General features: G+C 39.9%; 1 long non-coding RNA gene across 1 annotated transcript; it reads right to left on the minus strand.

The window, feature by feature from the left end:
- Nucleotides 1–2,073: 2,073 nt before the first annotated feature.
- LOC107098968 lies at nt 2,074–20,509 on the minus strand. Its single transcript, XR_001481918.1, has 3 exons — nt 20,348–20,509; nt 14,832–14,942; nt 2,074–2,246 (listed from the first exon to the last, which is right to left on the minus strand). It is a non-coding gene; the product is annotated as an uncharacterized LOC107098968 (long non-coding RNA).

Below are 20,509 nucleotides of genomic sequence, written 5' to 3' on the forward strand. Positions count from 1 at the left end.
GAAGGCTTCCAGCCGTACATGTTTGAGCCCTTGCCTCGCAACGCTGCCAGTTCTGTTAGCTCTACGCCTGCTGAAGACACAGACGTCCATCCCCGTGAACACTGGGACGGAACTCAATGGGAAAGGAAATTATTCTTATTCTTAACCGTTGCGCATATTAGCTGCGACATATGAATCAAGATGCTATGACCAAAAAATTTTTATTGACAGATGACCGTTGATATATGATTGGCCGAATTTAGGTGTTCAGGCTGACATATAACTAACTGGCCTGCATAAGATAACGAAAAAACCCCACAGATTTTAAGACAGGATTTTTTTTTTTATTGAAATTTTCTAAATTTTGGGACAATATCATCTGATAAAAAGTAAATTTATATAAATGTTTAAGGCAGAATGATTTGACATTTAAATACAGTATGACTTCCCTACGAGTTTTTAGAAATTTTCTTTCAAATCACAGGTTTTTAAATTTGCGTTAAAGCTCTCGATATTGAACACCACCAGCACCCCTAAAGTCTCGACATGTAACAGGTTGTCTCTTATTTGAGGAGCCAATATGATGGCACAGACCAGGATCCCAATGTTCATAAGATCTTTAATATGTTGAACTTGACAAAGACATTCAGGTTTGCATGCTTGGTTATGTGCTGTGCGTTCATCACTCAGCTCAGGGCAGAAAGACCTTGCCCTGTCATTTGGAGACCCACACCATCATCAACAGTCAAAGTGTAATGAGAAATGGTTGCATCCTTCTCTCTGTATGTCAGTTAAAACAAACCTTTAGGGTGATGTTACATAACTTCCAAAAAAGAAGAATTTTATTCCGTGATTTAATTTTATTCCAGTGATTAGCTGACTGTTTCAGTGGAGAAAAGGAAAAGTCAATCTGATTAAACGGATTAAATCTGTTGATAACAAAATTGTTCCGATAAACTCAGCTCAGCTGACTGAGGAGCTTGCAGGTTAAACTGTGAATGGGTCACATCGCTGATGCTGATGTGACTGATTTGGCTACGTCTCCCTAAGCTGTCCCAACATCTTCACCAGGGAATGGATGCCGATGACATATTCAGGACAAGTCACCTGGTCACGCATGTTCAGGTATTTTATGACTGTCACCCTCTCCCGCTGGACTACCTAATGAGTTATAATCACCGCCACAAGTGCTGAAGTTTCTCTCTCTAAATGGGAGGAGAAAGAGGCAGGCAGAGAGAGCAGACACGGCTGCCGTTTGAGCCGCCCTCAGCTCCTCAGCAAACGAACAAAATTAAACCCTGCAATGGAGTCAGATGACAAATTGAAGATAACATTGTTAAGCCAATACAGAGAAACAGGAGAGCGCCGCTGCAAAGTCCGTTTTTCTTGCTTACTGTTGCACGCTGATCTAATAATCTGGAAGCTGGAGACACAGTGCTGTTGTGCCAAGATGAAGCTTAAAAGACAGACACTTTACAAACCTATCTGGAGAAGAGAGGAGAAGGAGAGATAGACAGGAAGAGGATGAACAAAAGGAGGAGAGGAGAATGACTCCCCCACCATCAGCTCACTGCGGAGAGATGTAAAAATAACCTGGGCACGCAGAGTAACACAGGGGAGGCATAATCCCTGGGCAACTTGGACATATTTAATCTGCCTCTCATTTAGAAGAGGGATTAGTATCTACCTTCTAATCTTCTCAGAGTCCCCAAATTAAATCTCATCGGTGCACTTCTATATGTGCAATGGGAAATCTCCTGTCTGGATAGCTGACAGCTTGTGTCTGCCTGAAGCTCCTCTGAGGACTAACCTGAGCAACAAATAATAGCGTTCATTCCAGGTGGACCTGGACTTGGTGAAAACTGCTTTACATTTTATTATTATTTACGGTCTCTGCTTTCAAAAATTGATTGATTTTCTTTTCTACAACAAGAAGTTTGGATTAAAATCTTCAAAATGTTTTTTTTTTTTTCATGCTTTCATGTCATTTTAGGGCCCCAGGAGGGCCGGTTGAATCACAATATGAGAAAAAAAAAAAGAAAGGACAGTGATGTATCAAACAGTTTGGAAGGGAGCGAAATGTACCAACCCTGAAGTAGTCGCTGCATGCTGCCAGGACGGCCTTGTGGGCGTGGAACTTCTGCTCGCCGGCGACCAGGGTGACGTCGCACAGCTGACCATCCTTCCTCTGCTGGTTGAGGGCAGAGAGAACCGAGTCCTGGTGGGACTTTGAATGGCAGAGCCTCTGTCCTGTCAGCATCTCCTTTCTGTTACACACAGAAAACAAACACACAGCTGCTGTTACATCCCTTTATTAAAATGAAATCATCTTCTCGAATGTGTTTGCCCATTTTATGCTACAAGCACTTTACCTCTAAATTTGAGGAAATGCATGTTTAGTTATCTAAAAGAAATGTAAGGTTTAACAATCCTTTCAACCCTTCCCTAAAAGTTTTCCCCACAACATTTTATGTTTTTGAAATGAAATGTATCAAAAGGGACAATAAATTAACTGAGGGGGTGGGGGGGTGGGTTCTGTGGAGTGATGTTATCCATTTATTTAGAAAAATGTTATTATGTTGGGAAGCATCTAAAAATGGAGTACTTCCCTACCATAACACATATATCTTTAGATATCAGACTTCTAATGGACGTTTTTTCTGTTGGTCACAGTTTGATGACAAGAAGGAGGTCGGAAGTTGGATGTATTACTTACCAGAGATCTCCATTTATACTCATAATTCTTAAAGAATAACTTAATTGGCTTTAATAACCATTAACTTTAATTAAAGCTCTTTTAATGAATTAATGAATAGTCTCAGTAGTAATATAACATCCATCTATGTATTTCTACTCACGATGAGTGTGTCATGTTGGTTTGTAGTTTTTAGACCCATATGCAGAATCACACTAAAAACCAGTGAATAAAAAAAAAGACTTTTATAAAAAGCAAACAAGAATCTGGAAGCTGAGATCTGCAGGAAATTAGTTGTAACTTTCTGGTTGGTCTGAGGGGAGAAAGCAGACTGATCGGGAAGGAGTTGATTGATGACAACTGATCACTGATTGATCTGCTTAGTTTAGAGAATGAGAGGATGTAGCATGAATCTTACTACAAAGTTTTAGTTTCAGTGTTTTATTTTGTATTTTGCACATTTTTTGTTATTACAACTATTATTTTGAAATGCTAATATAGGAAGTTGAATCTAGAATGTTTGCTGGGGAACCAGAAGAGAAGATGCACACAGTATGAATGTCAAGAACCGGGACAGATGGATCCAGTATTCAAGGTGAGACAGTCAGTTGGAAAGTTCAAAACATTTATTAACGTAAAACAAACAGAAACAGAACAGGAGTGCAGGGCTGTGGCTCATGAGGACTGCAGGAAGAGGGCGGGGCACCGCCCAAATCCTCTGGTTGTGGGAGGAACACAGGTAAGTGACCACGATCATCTGACAGGAGATGATTATCTGTGTGAGTCATTTACCTGGTTTGATAGTCCAGCCCAGCACCGTCACCAGTCCATGAGAGGTGCATGGGGCCGATGGGCTTCCAACCAACGCAGTGTGCGTCAGGCAGAGTGTCCCGATGCTGCAGCCTCAGAGAGCTTGCAGGAAGCCGATCCAAGTCAGGGGAAGACAGATCAGGCAGGAACAATTGGATCCAGGATTCCAGGAATCCTTAGGGCTCCCAGGCAGGTTCAGAGTCCAACAGAGTTCAGAAGTGTGCCCAAAACGACACGCACAGATGAAATCAAGCAGTCTCGTATGCAGACGGGCAGACTCGGTGGTTGAGAGGAAACAGAGAAAAGATGTCCAACCAGGATTAGGACAGGATCAGGAGATGAGACAGACCCAAAACCATCTCTTTCTACTGGTCGCCAGGAACCATGAAAAGAACTAAAAAAACAACAACTAACAAACCAAACAGAAAACGAACAGAGAAACAAAATAATGATCTGATCTCTGTAGTTGAGCTGGAAAGAATATAAAGCTCCGACCGCAGGAGGATGAGATGAGAAGTAATTAGATGGCCGGGCGGGAATGGCAGGTGAATGATATAAGTAATTAAGCCCAGCTAACAGAGCAGATCATGACAATGAATGACATTTGCAAGAAGCTGTACAAAAGAAACTTACGTTTAATAAGTCCTTTATTACTCATTTTTACCTTGAAAAGAAGGGTCAGTCAGCGAGGTATGTTCATATGTATCTATATTATTTTTTATATCGTTGTGTACTCATGACACCATCTCACTTAAGCTTATGTTGTATTTTAGTTCAACGGTGGTGTTGGTGTCAGTGGCAACGACAATTTAAGAGGAGATGAAAAAAAACAGACTTCATACCAGCAATAACGAACTCTTTATTGCCGTCAATAAGAGGTGGAAGGGATCATTTGATTCAGTGGGCTTTGCAGGTTATACACCAGAGGTCCAGGAGAATCTCACTGAAATCTGAGAGTGTTTGTACTTGTAAGAGTCATCATGCTGGAGAGGCAGCTGATGAAGACTGAGACCTGCTGCACACAGGCAATACCTTTACCATGAAGATCGGAGACAAACTGAGGTTCACTGGTTTTCTGAAACAATAGCAATGTCCAAGTTAAAGAGATTCACAAGAAGACAGATTCATCAAGTAAGATATTCCTGGTTTAGGTTTATAGATCGACTACCAGCAGGGGTAATGATCCGGCGAAAGGAGATGATCCTTCTCTTCCTTATATACTCGCTAGTCAGTTTGATTGAGAAATGCTCTCAGGTGTGCAGCAACACGGGTCAGCCCAGCCACCAGCAAAGATCCTATCTGAAACAGGATGCTCAGTCACACCAGAAAAGCAACAAGAACCAGGAGATCCTAAATAAGTGACCTAACCATCTAACCTTCTCCTTTAAATGAGTGGATTAATAGCCAGTGGGTAAGAGGCTTGTCAGAACCTTGGCGTTCCAAATTATCCCACAGGATAAATCTAAATACGCACAAGTGGAACATGCAGAGTCCACATGAGCAGTAAGAGCAACCCTGTTTCCATTTGTTGTCTCATGGTTTGAAAGACATCTTGTGCAAAGATTTAGAACAGAGGGTCTACAAAACAATTTAGCGTCTTTAAAATGGCCATATCTGTTTTTTTTTACAACTCATATCAGAGATAGAACTTAACTCCATTTTTTTTTATTTCTGAACAGAGAAAAAATAAAGAAAAAGATACACTGCTCAAAAAAATTAAAAGAACACTTCGAAAACACATCAGATCTCAATGGGGCAAAAAATCATGCTGTTTACTTATACTGATATGGACTGGGTGATGTGTTAGGAACAAAAGGATGCCACATCATTTGATGGAAATAAATATTATCACCCTACAGAGGGCAGAATTCAAAGACACCCCAAAAATTACAGTGAAAATATTATGCGGCAGGCTAGTCCATTTAGCTGAAATTTCATGGCAGCAACTCAAAATGGTATTCAGTAATTTGTATGGCCCCCACGTGCGTGTATGCATGCCTGACAACGACGGGGCATGCTCCTAATGAGACCACGGATGGCATCCTTGGGTATCTCCTCCCAGATCTGGACCAGGGCATTACTGACCTCCTGAACACTCTGAGGTGCAACCTGGCGGCGTCGGATGGATCGAAACATAATGTCCAAGAAGTATTCTATCGGATTTAGGTCAGGGGAGCGTGGGGGTCAATCAATGCTATTAATTCCTTCATCCTCCAGGAAATGCCTGCATACTCTTGCCACATGAGGCCGGGCAATGTCGTGCACCAGGAGGAACCCAGGACCCACTGCACCAGCATAGGGTCTGACAATGGGTGCAAGGATTTCATCCCGATACCTAATAGGAGTCAGGAAGCCGTTGTCTAGCCTGTATAGCTCTGTGCGTCCCTCCATGGTATGCCTCCCCAGACCATCATTGACCCACCACCAAACTGGTCATGCTGAATGATGTTACAGGGAAATTAACATCAGTGGCCTGCTGGAGGTCATTTTGTAGGGCTCTGGCAGTGTTCCTCCTGATCCTCCTTGCACAAAAGAGCAGATACCAGTCTTGCTGATTGGTTGTAGACCTTCTATGGCCCTATCCAGCTCCCCTGGAGTAACCACCTGTCTCCTGGAATCTCTTCCATGCTCTTGAGATTGTGCTGGGAGACACAGCAAACCTTCTGGCAATGGCACGTATTGATGTGCCATCCTGGAGGAGTTGGACTGCCTGTGCAACCGCTGTAGGTTGCACAGGCAGTGCTAACAGTAGTGACAGTGACCCTAGCCAAATGAAAGACTGGTGAAAAAGAGTCAGAAAAGATGAGGAGGGGAAAAAATGTCAGTGGCCTCTACCTGTAAAACCATTCCTGTTTTGATGGTCGTCTCGTTGCCCCTCTACTGCACCTGTTGTTAATTTCATTATCACCAAAGCAGCTGAAACTGATTAACAACCCCCTCTGCTACTTACCTGACCAAATCAATATCCCAGAAGTTTAATTAACTTGATGCTATACTCTTATTACAAAATGTTCTTTTTTTTTGAGTAGTGTATTTCACTTAAGACAAAATAAATAAAAAGAAAACGTAAAGAGACCATATAGTCTTACAACAAGTGTTGCGCCTATGCCATTTTTTGACACCGATACCCGATATCTGGCTGTGCAGTATTGGCCGATACCGATACCATACCGATACCATCTGTTTGAAATTGATGTGTATGTATATATCAAGAACTGCATACTACTTGGATGTAAAATAATTGCCATCATGGCTTTGTCAAGCTGCTGCCTACCTTTGTGAAGCAGGGAAAAGACTAATACAAAGTGAATCCAGGAGAACTTTATTTGCCTACCTAGAATGGTGACAATAGTTGAATAAACTTTGCCCTATTTGTTGGTACTCGCTGATACCACAGTTACCACAGTTTTAGTGCTGGATCGGGGTCCCGCCCGATATTGGTATCGGTGCAACCCTACTCAATATATTCAATATTTATAAACTCCATTTAGAAATTATTGAGAAACATATTCATCAAAAAGATCTAAGTTCACCACTGAGTCAGAGGGAGGTTAAAAACTCCAAACCAGTCACTCAAAGTGGACATTTCTAAAAGAAACATTTCAAGCTTGCTTACAGTATTGGATATAATAATGCAGGACAGTCACCTCCAGCAAACCAAAAACTTGCCAAGGTGACAAGTGAAAATGATCTTGAAGGTTCCATTGCAAATTTTAGATCACAATTTCCCATAAGGATAAATTAATCAAAACCTGCCCAAAATAAGTTGGTTGACTTGGAAATCAAGGGCACTTTGCTAAAAAAACAACCTCAGAATCAACATGACAAGCTTCTGCGTGCAAAGGCGGGTGATGGAGGCAGTGCTGAACTTTTTATCAGCTACTTTGCAAGTTTCTTATCTATTAAATTATTTACCAGCATTGTTCAACCTCAATCAGTCACTCTGTAGCAGCAGCATTGACTGAAATATAGTGAAATAGGTGTTGCAGCCTGAAGCAAGTTTCAAGGTTTCTTTGTTGGTCTCCCAAAGGGAAATTCAGTGTTAGACAAAATGTGCTTTAACATCCAACATAATACCTAAAAATCCACATCAGTTGCAATGTAAGATACAAATTAAAAAGTTCATACTAAACGTTTTCTAACACATGCCTTTAATTATCTTTCTAACTGTTCATTCTTTGTCATAAGGGGAACAAATTAAGGTTAAATAGGGTTGTGTTGTACATAAAGCAAACCTGTACCTTCTCCATGACTATCTAATTTTCTGAGGATAGGTCAAATACTTCTACAGCATGCGGCCTGCAGCTCCGTCCGCCTAAATCTATCTTGTGTCCGGTTTTTATCTGGGCTGCCGCTCTAAATGCTGCTGCCTGCCAAGAGACCTGCTCTGTCACCTTCATGGTGGTGATAGAAATAGGAAATAGGTGTGCTGTGGCTCAGCTCTGGAGGTAGGGGGAATAATAACTCATGGTGATGCTTGTCAGGTATTCTGATGAAAGACATCCAGCACAGAGAATCAGGAAACTGGTTTAAAACAATGATTTAACAAGCAATGAACTGAGGGGAAATTTAAGAGAGAGCCGAAGGGGTGTGCGCTCTTAATGGTGTGGGTAAATATATCCCTCCTAAAATCGAACAGTACAATATGGACTATGGGTTTTGTTTTGTTTTTTTATTATAATTTTTTTTAACAGTGTCCTGTCTGGCGATGTGGCAACAGAATAAGAATAATTGTCTTGATGCCAAAAAGAGCCCAACAGATTTTACTGTCACAAGTGAAGCAGTACAGCTATCGCCATAGTGTTCCGCTTGATTTATGCATAGAAATTGCTTTATTACAATTATGCAGGGAGTTTTACAGATTATATGGACACTGCAATGTAGGTAGAACAGGAAAGGAAAAAAACAGATAAAAAGGAGAAAAGATGAAAGAAAGAGGAGATAAAAGGAAGATAATGATAAAACATTTTCAGTCTGCTTCGTCACCTGCAAAGAGATGTAAAAAGAACAGCACAACCGGAACGGACATGGTACGAGACATACAATAAAGTAACAGTTAGATACTATCGCCGAAGTATAGTAGTAGTAGTAGTAGTAGTAGTAGTAGTAGTGGTGACACTGCCACACCAACCCATCTCATTCCTGCTTCGGGCCCGGCCCCCCGTCCCACACCCGGACCAAAACACCCCCAGCACAAGCCCCCCCCGGTTCGGGGCCAACATGCCCAGCACAGGCCACCCAACCTGAGCCCCCCCACCCCCCGTCATTAATTCACCCAGCCACTTCCTCCCCTCATTTTGCTTATTATTTGGACTATGATTTTATAAGTTTATCTGATAAATCTGTTAAATAGGTAAAGGAAGGTTGAATCTGGCAACATCATTTTTTGCAGAACAAGGTTCAGTTGGTATCGGTATCGGCTAATACTGCACAGCCAGGTATCGGGGGCCAAAAAAACACATCGGAATTGACTAATTGTTCTTCTGCGCATGCGGGTCACTTCAGGGACACAATCTAAGATGGTCATATGAACGGGCACAAAAAATCGGTTATGATATAAAAATTGGAATTGAGCAGTAAGACATGCAGTGTAAACGTAGCCTAGATCTTATTTAAATAGATAGAAACAAGAACAATATTCAAGAGAAACAAGAGAAATATTCAAAGATCTATGTACCTTTTCATTGGGCTCTTTATCGAAAAATAAACAGAATTCAATGAAATATTTTATATGGATATAATTTCGGGATTCCTTTAGGTAAAAATTAAAGAATGTTTAGTATCATATTCTATGAGCTAGAAGATCAAAATCTTGATAGTTTGACAAAGGTTTTTTTTATGCTTGGCAAAGGATGATCAGCCAAATAGTTTATTGAGTAGCAATGGAAGAGCCATACTTGTAAGTTTTTATTATCGTCATGAAAAAAAAGGAGCATCAACGAAATGATTTCTTCATCGTCATCCTTGGCAAAAAGAACACTGGCGTCTACTCTCCATTCGAGCAGACAAAGATTTAAAGAAGACTAGGAAATTTAAGGGAGGTAGGTTGGCAGGGCTTGTGAAAAACAGATCGTATCATGCATGACATGCTACTGGGAAGATTCACGATAGATTAACTGTTGGAAGTTGTTTTTCGTCCTTATTATTATGTGATGTCAACAGTTTTGTTTTTACTATACTACAGCTACAACGTCTAAATGCATTTGTGGTAAAAACTGGTGATTTTAATCATGCGTCACTCTCTAAAACTCGCACTCTATGTTGGCTAAACTACCAACATTCCAACTGTTTGTCTATCGCCCAGAGAAAATAAAACTCTGGACTTTTTTATGCAAATGTACAGGACTGGTATATCTCTAAAGTCAAAACTCCCCTAGGGTAATGGGATCGCAATCTTGTTTTTCTCTGTTCAGAGTATAAACTTTTATAATAGACAACCTGCATGTTTGCAAAGTGTAAGAAAACGGTCAAAAGAAAGTGAAAAAGTCCTACAAGGTGGTTTGGAGGCTACAGACTGGGGAGCACTGTGTCGGCCACATCAGCGCAATGACTGGATGTGTGACTGTACATAAACCTCTGTGTAGATAACACTGTCTCTAACAGAACAGTGAAATGCTTCCCCAATAATAAAACCTTGGATCACCAGTGATCTGGGGTATCTGTTGAGCAGGAAAAGAAAAACAAGTTGGCCTTTATCAGCTTGTTGAAGTAATTTGCGCTAATGCTTTTACCCCAGCAGATGATGGCAGAAGACATCACACTACCCACAACAGACTTATAAAAGATATTAACCATTTTGCTGCAAACTCTCTTAAGTGGTGCTACTGTGCTGCTGAATTCTTGATTAGACAGCTGACCCTTCCGTCTCACAAATATGCTCCGTTTGCCAGGTAGTGTTTAATCTAGGAAATTGTTGATGCCTCCTCTTCTGGAGTTTCTCTCAAAGTAAGTCAGGCTGAATTATGTTAAATTTATTGAAGTAAACAAACAGCATAATCCTCATAGTGCTGTCTACCCTATCTAAATGTTGTTGAAGCAGGTGAATGACAGCATCTTCAATTCTAACTACATGACCAAAGGGAAACTTCAGGAAGTCCTGACAGCTGCTTGTTTGCTTGCTCAGGTTAAAAAACAAAAATTTCTCTAGGACCTTCATGATGTGACATGTTAGGGAAACAGGTTTATCATTAAGGACTGTTGGCTGAGTTTTCTGTAGTACTTGAACATAGTACGACTTTTTCTACAACACACAGACTGTCCCCTGGATAAGGCTAAGGCTAAATGGTAGGATACCACAGAGCTGCTCTGCACAGGTCTTCGGGACTCCAGAGCTGACACCATCTGGACCTTATGACTTACTGCGGTTCAGTCACTCCACTTACCTCTTCACTTGACTTCTAGAGACAGATAGGTGAAAGGTGGTGGGAGCAGCACTTTCTGTAGATTTGGCTGACAAAAAACTCATTGAAGCATGAGGGTCCGTGGCAGAGTTGGAAGATAAATCATTAGAGGTGTGTGTTATCAGTCGAAGTGTTTTATTTTTAGAAGTATTTAATCTGAAGTACCCATTTGTCTCGCCAGATACTGTGGGTGGGATCAAATTTGAAAGGATGAAATGAGTGATTGAGGTTACTTGCAAACCATGCTGTTTCCAAAACTGAATCCATATTTCCAAGGAGTTGACAAACAAAGGATTCTGTGAGATGTTGTGAGTCTTAAGAGAAAGTGGTTCACAGAAAAGAGACTTCCGACCAAGCTTAGATGATGGGAGATAATCTTTAAGCAGAGGCAATAATGTCCACTCCTCTTACATTAGTGCTGAATGCTCATGATCCAGCTGGTGCTCAACTGCCTTTTCCTTCCTTGTGTAGTTTGTGGATTCTTGGCCAAATTCAATTGAAAAAACATCACAAAAGATTTGCAAAAAAGGAGATAGACTGATAAATCTTTGAGGCTTTTTAGTCGATATTAGCTTTTTTTTTTAAATGGGTGATGTGTGCATGTGTTTTCCGATTGATTAGTCCATTCAGCAGCCGTGCCCTCAGATCATGTGCAGCTCATGTATTGCCATTTCTACCATCCACTATCTATTGTTAATGCTGTGTTTTATTTGTTAAAAAAACATTGCTGTTTTGTTAAAATTGAGCCCATTGAAATATTTCTTATCATCAGGTAATTTTCATCATGGAAATGGAGGAAGAAATAATTGATATGGGCATCTGGCTTCAAAACCTAGCCAATCTCTGCTTAGAAACAGCTGTGAAGCAAAGATGATATGGTCCATACTGGGTTCATATAAATCCTTACTTTTGCAAATTTTTTCCTCTTCTTCCAGCTATTTGTCCCATAAGAGCTAAAAACTCTGTTGCTATTTATGGTGTCAATCTGCTTCCTGGTATCATTTCACAAAGATCTCTCAAGTCAGAGGACACGCTATGGAATCGCTGACAAGTGTTCATACTTTGTGTAAATCCGATATATGTTCACAGTAGTAGCAGAGTGAGGGTTTGTATGAGCTTAGGCTGGTCGGAGAGAGGCTGTTCAAAACCTTGATATCAAATCTTATTTTCAATCAGCAAACACATCAGACTAAGCTTTAGCAGATTATCCATACATCATCACTCTTCAGTGAGGATGCAGTTACTGACGAAAGAAAACTGAAAGTTTGCACCATCTAGTCAGTAAGGTGGTTAACATTTTTTAAAAAGCGTAGAGATGTTAAAAGCTCTCTAAAAGGAAGTGGATTCAGTCTGCGATTCAGTTGGCCTACAGCAAGGGTCTGAAACATGTGGCTCCAGAGCTGAAAGTGACTCTATAGACACTCTGCAATGGCTCTTCATCACTTTAGCTAAAAAATTATGAAAAGCCGGCTACACTAATCTTCTGAAATATAGATACATTAACAAATGCTGGTTAGCATTTTCTCCATTCACTAACATTGAAATCAATTTACCCTAAATATAACAGAAACATATTTTTTTTAAATTTTAAGTGATAAAATGTTACATAGATTTCTACAACCCATTGAAAATTGCATGTATACTCTTTTCTCAAGATTTTCCCATCATTTTAAAACCTAAAACTTGAAATGGCACGGTGGTTTCTTATAAAGGGCAAATCTCCTCTGGCAGATATTTATTAAATACAAGTTATCCTTTTCTTATTTTAAAGAAGGGAATGTAATGTTTGCAGCTCTAAAAAAATTTAGCTGGACTGAAGTAAAAAAAAAAATGTCTGTTTGAATTGTAAAGATTGCAAACTTCTGGCCTAGTAAGAGAGCAAGACTTTCGGCAGATAACAGGAAGGATGAATCAGAATCAGAATCAAAAATATTTTAATAATCCCAGAGGGAAATTACTTTTGTTACACGCTCCAGTTACAGCCAGCCTCTGGTTCAGCCTCTTGGAAATTGCACCTTTATAAAAAATGTATCAGAGGTAGGATCAGCATTCTGTTGAATAGCAAAAAGGAGAATGTTGTTTTATCAGAGCTAATGTAATTGCTTACATTAGACATTCAAGTCAGCTAAGATGTCAGCTCAACTATAATTTTGTCTTTAAAAGATATGAGTTTAAGCTTGTTATACTAGTGTCTGTTCTAACAGACACTAGTATGGCGCCGCATAGCAGCTCCTATGTATGTAATGAATGAACACCCATAGCAGGAAGGCCAAAATTAAATAATTTTCAGTTTGGGTTGCACAGTATACAGAAAAATATTGCCATATCAATATTAGTGTATATTAATGCTATAAAGAAGAGCTTTGGATGCCAGTTAGTGTTGGCTAACATATTGAAAGTGTCAATTGTTAGAAGTCTTTATCAGCAGCTTCCCAAACCAAGCCAGGAATGCAGTGTTCAAAAACACTAAAGGCTACAAAGTGCAGGAAGCACAAAACAGATAGGGAAAAAATTGGATTTATCACAACGAGGGGTGTAAATAATAATCGGTTTGTATCGATGCATCAATCCAACAGCCGAGGACCAGATGCATTGATACGTCCGCAAGCGTATCGAATCATGTTGTTTTTTTTTTTTCCCTCCGGTCTATTTTTATCCATTTGCTCCTGGGCGTAATCCTCCTCCCGTGCTGCGGTGGTGCTAGAAGCATTTTGCCCTCCTACTGCGCATCCTGGTTATACTCTTACAGCAGTTTATTGCAATACACTTGACACAGACATTTTTGATTTATGCCCAATATTGAAGTGTGGTCTGCGCTACACTCTGTGGGTCTAGATACGGCCGAGGCGGTGAGGAAGTGGGGGCGAGTTTAGTTCGACAATGGAGGGACATGAGGGCCAAAAAGGGCAGGGATCCAGGTGGAAAAAAGGGTCCCAGCATTCTTGCGCACCTCGCTCTTCTAGAGGGTCAAACTTCACGAGTTGTTTTCCGCAATTTCGGTCATAAAAACAAAACAAGCCGGCCTCCTGTCTGTGGCACGGCGGTCAGCTACAATTTGGGAGAGGTGCAGCAGAGTGTCTGTGGAGGGGCGGGGACGTCGACACTCTGGAGCCGAGGTATTGCATTGCACTGATTTTGTGCAGTATTTTTTGATGCAAAGCCTTGCAGAATCTATAACACAGGGGCATTGTTATTTTTCAGTGAATGAGGTTTTAATAGGAATAGGTGGAGTACAACTTTTCCACTTTTTATTTGCTGTTGTTTCTGAAATAAAATGCATAACAATACTACAGCTTTCATTGATTTATTTCAAATTTGAAACATTCTCTAGTCAGTAAGGTGTAAAAAATAAATAAATAAATAAATAAAAATGAACCAATTAATCGAATATAAACGTATCGTGGTGTATTTACGAGTATCGAAAATAATCTAATCGTTGGGTCAGGGAAATCGATACTGAATCGAATCACCATGATGGGTGTGATTTACACCCCTGATCACAACTGAAAATATTGTGTCAACATTCACCAGTAATATCACCACTACTTGATTTCTTCATATTGTTTTCCTTTGTGTTTTCATAATGTGGTTCTTATAGAGAATTCAGATTTGAATAAACTCAGTAATAGAAGGTAAAACTTTTCAAAATTGGATACCTCTGATCAGATGAGTAAAACTATATAATGGAACAGTTAGGTGGACGGATTTTAAACCCTTTAAAACATAAATGTAAGTTAAGAAGAATAAAGAAAAGAGAGATATATATGATGTTTTCAAAGTATAAAAGTGAAATGATTAGGATCTGGAACCTCATCTATTGAAATTACAATCTACTGTATTGATTCCTATATTTGTATATCAGCTAAAGGCCAAACTACTTTGTCATCATCACATGCAGAAAAAGTTTAAAACAAGATGGATGTAAGATGTCCTGCCTAACTACCTACCTGAGGCTGGGTTCAGAAGGCATGCCCCTTCACAAAGGGAGAGATGGTGGACGGGACGGTGTGATGTGCCTCCTGAGGATCGTTGTCTCCTCTCTGGGTACAGACATCAGCCTGATAGGACAGAACAGCATGTCAGCTTTATTCAGTTCATCCACTTGACCGAGCCGAACTGTCACAACCTCCTGTGCGACGTGAGAACAGACGTTAGCGAGCGTCATGCCTGATGCTGACTTCTCTCTTCTCCAGACCGTGTTATTGTTGACTATGACAATTTTGTAGCTGCTCTTTAGAATCCATTTAAAAGCAGATGACACCATGACAGCTACCAACACGAGTTCAGAGAGAAAAAAAAGACAGAAAACAAAACCAGCTCAGCAGTTCTCAGGACAATCAGGGAGTCCAAATCACATCTTGTCCTTTTCATGTAGGTACAACCTTGACATAATGTGCTACATGCCTGAGTCCGATACATGAGGAGTAATAAACGGCCGCCCAGGAGGTCAGCATGGTTGCACTCTGAAACCCAAGCTACCCTGGATACTCTGATTGAAACATACCTGCTTCCTGTAAAACAATAGCTCTCAGCAGGTCGTCTCTTAAGTGCTGCCTTGCATTTATAATCCTTCAACATTTTTCATATTTTATGTCTTATTATCAGAAACCTTAATTGCACAACTTAGATTTTATATCTAACATATCTTTTATACTAATAAAAATATAAGGAAACTCTGCACATAACCCTGATTCCACTAATTCTCATGGCAAAGCATGGTGGAGCTTATATTATATAGTATATATAATGTAGGAATGTTTTTTTAAGACAAAACACCAGATTTAAATCCAACAGAAAATGTAAGATTTAAAGAAGCAGAGTTGCATTATTTGACTTTTTCTAATATATACACCAGTAACTTGCTTTGGTTGCATTCAACATTTTTTGAAAGGCATGATACTTGTTTTTAATATGTATTTAAGCTTTTTTTTTTTTAGCTCAGTTGGTTAATAAATAAAGTTCTTCATGTATATTTACAATAACAAGGGAGGTACGTCACAGCACATGTGTGACGTACCTCCCGCATGTGTAAACGAGGAAGTAGGCTGCTGCCGCTAAGCAAGTTAGCAGCTCATGTAGTAGGAAAGTTCAGCCAGGGGAAGACCAAAGAAGTTAGGTTGCAAGGGTGTCCATTAGACTGGCAGAAGTGCTTGGCGGCACATTCAAAATACAGGCTGATCTGCTATTATGTCACAAAATACACAACCATTATGAAAAAGCTTTCTCCATATTATAGTTGTGTTGTTGGGCATGTGACATTAGCTTTTTCTTTTTAATCTAGAGCCTTTTTCCTTTATATTTAGTCGACTCATATATTGTTTTTAGATTTTAACGTATTGTTTACATGATCAAAGACGAGTATAGCAACCTATTAGGGGTGGAACGGTTCACAAAATCCACGGTTCGGTTCGGTTCACGGTTTCCTGGTCACGGTTTTCGGTTCGGTTCGGTATATGTTTATTGTTACACCGAAAAATAAAAAAATTAATAAAAATTAATGAAAAAATAAAAATTAATGAAAAAAATCCCAAAAAATTTATGAAATGTAATTACTTTTAATGATCCACAGAAAACCCTGGATCATTTCTGCATGTTTTGCTGCTTTGAATTTAATCATCTCCCGCATGCCCTCTACGATCTCCAAGGAACTCAGAGCGGAGCGGACGGGAGCCACAGTGGAGGCTGTAGGCTTTGCTTTGTGCAGGCGGTCTGGAGTGGAGTGGAGCGGGGCGGAGCGAAGCGCTGATGGAGTATGTGGGATTTTGGGGTTAGCATGACATGTTGGTCATGTTGCTGTTAGCATAAACAAAACGTGTTGCACAATGCTTGCATACTGTAGTACTTTTATCCACAACTTTCTTTCCACCATCATCATAGGTCAGTCTAAATGCAAAGTGGTCCCATACAGCCTATGAGAAAAAGGAGCAGCGCATGAACCGAACGCAACACACGCAAATCGAACCGAGACAGTCGAACCGAATGGTTCGGACGGTTTTCATAAACCGTTCCATCCCTACAACATATGTATCAAAGCCATGCTTCGCTAATGTCTATGGCAAACCTTGCGTGAGCGGCTAAGTTGTTTCGAGCTATTTAAGCTCCGTGCGTCGCCGTTGCTCTTTGGAATGTTGCCAACTGTCGTCAATGGAGCGCTCATAACTTTCTTACCTAAATGGCTCTGGCACATCACATCGAAGTGTGGGAACATGAAGAAAAGTTATATGGGATTTCAAGATGGATAAGACTGGAACAGCACTCTGGGAATAAAGTACGAATGTTGGTGTTTACTGAAGTGGAAGCTAAAGCTCCTAAAGCATTAAGATGTGGCTGATAGATGGCTAAATCGATAGATGCCTCAAGAAAACATCCTTATCAACACTGATACTAGTGATGTTAGTCTCTACAGTCTGAGTGCAAACAATATTATGAAAAAATGGACTGATTGATTTCTTTGATCTTCAGATAGAAGGCTCCAGGGAGGAGCTTAGAGCTGCTGTAGATTGGTTTATTTAATAAATATATTTTTTTGTCTTAGGCCATCCCAAGCTGTTGCTTTACCACAAGGCTTTTCAGGACACTCTATTCACTATTCACAATCAGTCTTTTTTTAATAGTTCCTTGTGTTACCAGCAGATGGCACCATATCTGTTTATACAGGGTCAACCTGTGTTGGAATTCTATTTAGGCTGAAAAAGGGACTACAAGTATCTAAACACTACCAGGACGGGCACTATTAGCTTATAATGATTAAATGTCTTTTGGTATTTTTGCATAAGCATATAACATGACTATGCAGCTTTAAATATTTATATTATCCAGACGGTGGAGATAATTTTCTTAACAGGGAAAGGACTGCAGATAAACACAAAGCAATCCTTAAAGAGAACCTACAAGAGCTTGAATAAGAAACTGAGAACTGCAGAGTTTCACCTTCAGCAGAACCCAAAGCAAGGTTAAAGTCGTAGGGAAACGGCTGTTCAAACCGTTGCATTTACGATTTCTCCTGAGTGATCCACGACTTTACACAAGTTTTTACTGATTGGTAGATTATCAAGAGGGCAGGGTTGTTGGGGCGGAAGGTTCACAAGCAAATTTGATTATGGCCGGTTTCTCGGAAGCATCTTGCTAACCAGTTAGCTATTTAGTGCTAGTAGGTTCCCAATGGGAAATTGCATTGGGACCAAGTAGCACTAAATTGGTGACTTAGAAACGACACTGTCAAGGAACGCTATGGACAGAGGAAACATGCAAGAGGAGGAGAGTTTAGTGTCGGAGGTCGTGGATGAGTCTCCTCTGTCATACATTTTTTATTTAGAGGAGGAAAGCGGGGAATAAGTTGTTGTGGAAGAGGACGCCAGGGCGGCAGAAGCTTGGATTGGTGTAGAAGGCTTACAGCCGTACTTGTTTGAGCCCTTGCCTCACAACGCTGCCAGTTCTGTTAGCTCTACGCCTGCTGAAGACACAGACGTCCATCCCCGTGAACACTGGGACGGAACTCAATGGGAAAGGAAATGATTCTTATTTCTTATTTGCGTATATATCCCCGTTGCGTATATCAGCTGCGACATATGAATCAAGATGCTATGACCCAAAAAAAAATGTATTGACAGATGACCGTTGATATATGATTTAAATGTACAAGCTGATGTATAACTAACTGGCCTGCATAAGATAATAAAAAATTTTTAAAATAGAAGTTTTCTAAATTTTGGGACAATATCATCTGATAAAGAGTGCATTTATATACATGTTTAAGCCAGAATGATTTCCCTATTACTTTAAGTGAAAAGTTCTCTTTACTGTTGCCATTGTTCAATAAAGGTAAGTTTTAAGATCATTTGAGGCAAGAGCATTATACTTTTAAGCATCACTATATGACCAATTTACCGATTTAATGCGTAATTTAAAATAACACAGATTTTAAAACAAGTTATTTTAAATAGAAATGTACAAAATTTTGGGACAATATTGTCTGATAAAGAGTGCATTTATATACATGTTTAAGCCAGAATGATTTGACTTTTAAATATGATTTCCCTATGACTTTACGCCTCAGAGACACAGACGTCCATCCCAGTGGTAAAGTAAATGATTCTTATTTCAACCGTTGCGTATATTAGCTGCGACATATGAATAAAGATACTATGACTGAAAAAATTTGATTGACAGATGACCGTTGATATATGATTGGCCGAATTTAGGTGAATTTAAAAAAAAAAAAAAAAACACAGATTTTAAGACAGGTTTTTTTAATAGAAATTTTCTAAATTTTGGGACAATATCGTCTGATAAAGAGTGCATTTATATACATTTATTAACATGCTTAGGCCAGAATGATTTGACATTTAAACACGATTTCCCTACGACTTTAACAAAAAAAGGCTTATTTATGAGTACAATGGCTTAGTCAAGATCTAGCCCTATAAATTCAATAAGAAATCTATGGCTAAACTTAAAAAAGAAATGTTGAATTATAATCTGGCTGAGCCTCAGCTGTTTTTGTAGGAATAATGGAGGAAAAAAATTATCATTAGCAGCAAGAAGCTGGGGCAACAATCAAAAAGATTAGTAATTTATAGCTAAATGGAGCTTTACATAAAATCCAATTTTGCCATGTGCTTTTAGTCTCTGAGATTAAGTCAGAGCAAAACACACCTTACTTCATAGTTGTTACAAAACCTGAAAAAATGGAAGAATGGCTTCTAATGTATAGAATAAATAAATTAAACTTCAGTTTGTTTCTGTATGAAGCTGAAGTCTGAGCTGGCTGTTCTTCGGCCTACTGAGATGTATTGATCGACCTGTTTATGAATGACCTTCAGCCACATGGCCACAGGCAGCAGCTACTGATTGAGGAGGGACAGAACAGGGTGCAACACACACATATATATGGGCACATCAGTTTTTGTTTTTATTAACTTCTATAAGGGGCTTAAATTATGTACATTTGGCTTTAAAATGTCATTTAATTTAGCCACACTCATTATAGATTTACATTATTATTATTTCTTAAATCAAAATGTGGAGATAACATGTATTTCAGTGCGGGTGTAGTCACTGTTAATAATCATAACAAGTAGGCCATTGTTTCTGTAAAGCGCTCTAATCTCCTGACTGAAAAAGAAGAAAAAAATAGACAATCCTGCTGTAGTGTTATTTTCAAGCAGAGGACAGAAGGCTTTACAGATGAACAGGTAACAGGACTGGGAAGGAGGAGGAGGAGGAATGTCTGGGTTTCTAAAGAACCATTAGTGCTTTCAAACTGTCACTTCCCAAAAAGCTTCCAACTGTCAGAAGGTCTCCTAGCAACAGGCCAGCGCCTCGGTCCACAAACTATGGAGGACAGCAGCCCCCACAGCCACAATAACCCCTGTTGCATCCCGCTGCACAGCTTACATAGCTTGAGCACCTTACCACTACGGATTTACTATTTTCGGTTTTAAATAAGCAGAGGCTAACGTACCGCATATGAATGTGAAGAGAGTCAGCCCGGTGCTCCGTGGCGGCGCCGCCGTTACAGATGTCATTTGATGTCGGTAGTTTCTGGTGTCTGTTTCCATCCAACAGCGGGGTGAAACGGGAACACTGCCGCTAGCTCAGGCACTCACTAACCACCGACACTTTA

The sequence above is a fragment of the Cyprinodon variegatus genome, unplaced genomic scaffold (genome assembly GCF_000732505.1).
Source record: "Cyprinodon variegatus isolate N-32 unplaced genomic scaffold, C_variegatus-1.0 Scaffold827, whole genome shotgun sequence".
Taxonomy (NCBI): Eukaryota; Metazoa; Chordata; class Actinopteri; order Cyprinodontiformes; family Cyprinodontidae; genus Cyprinodon; species Cyprinodon variegatus.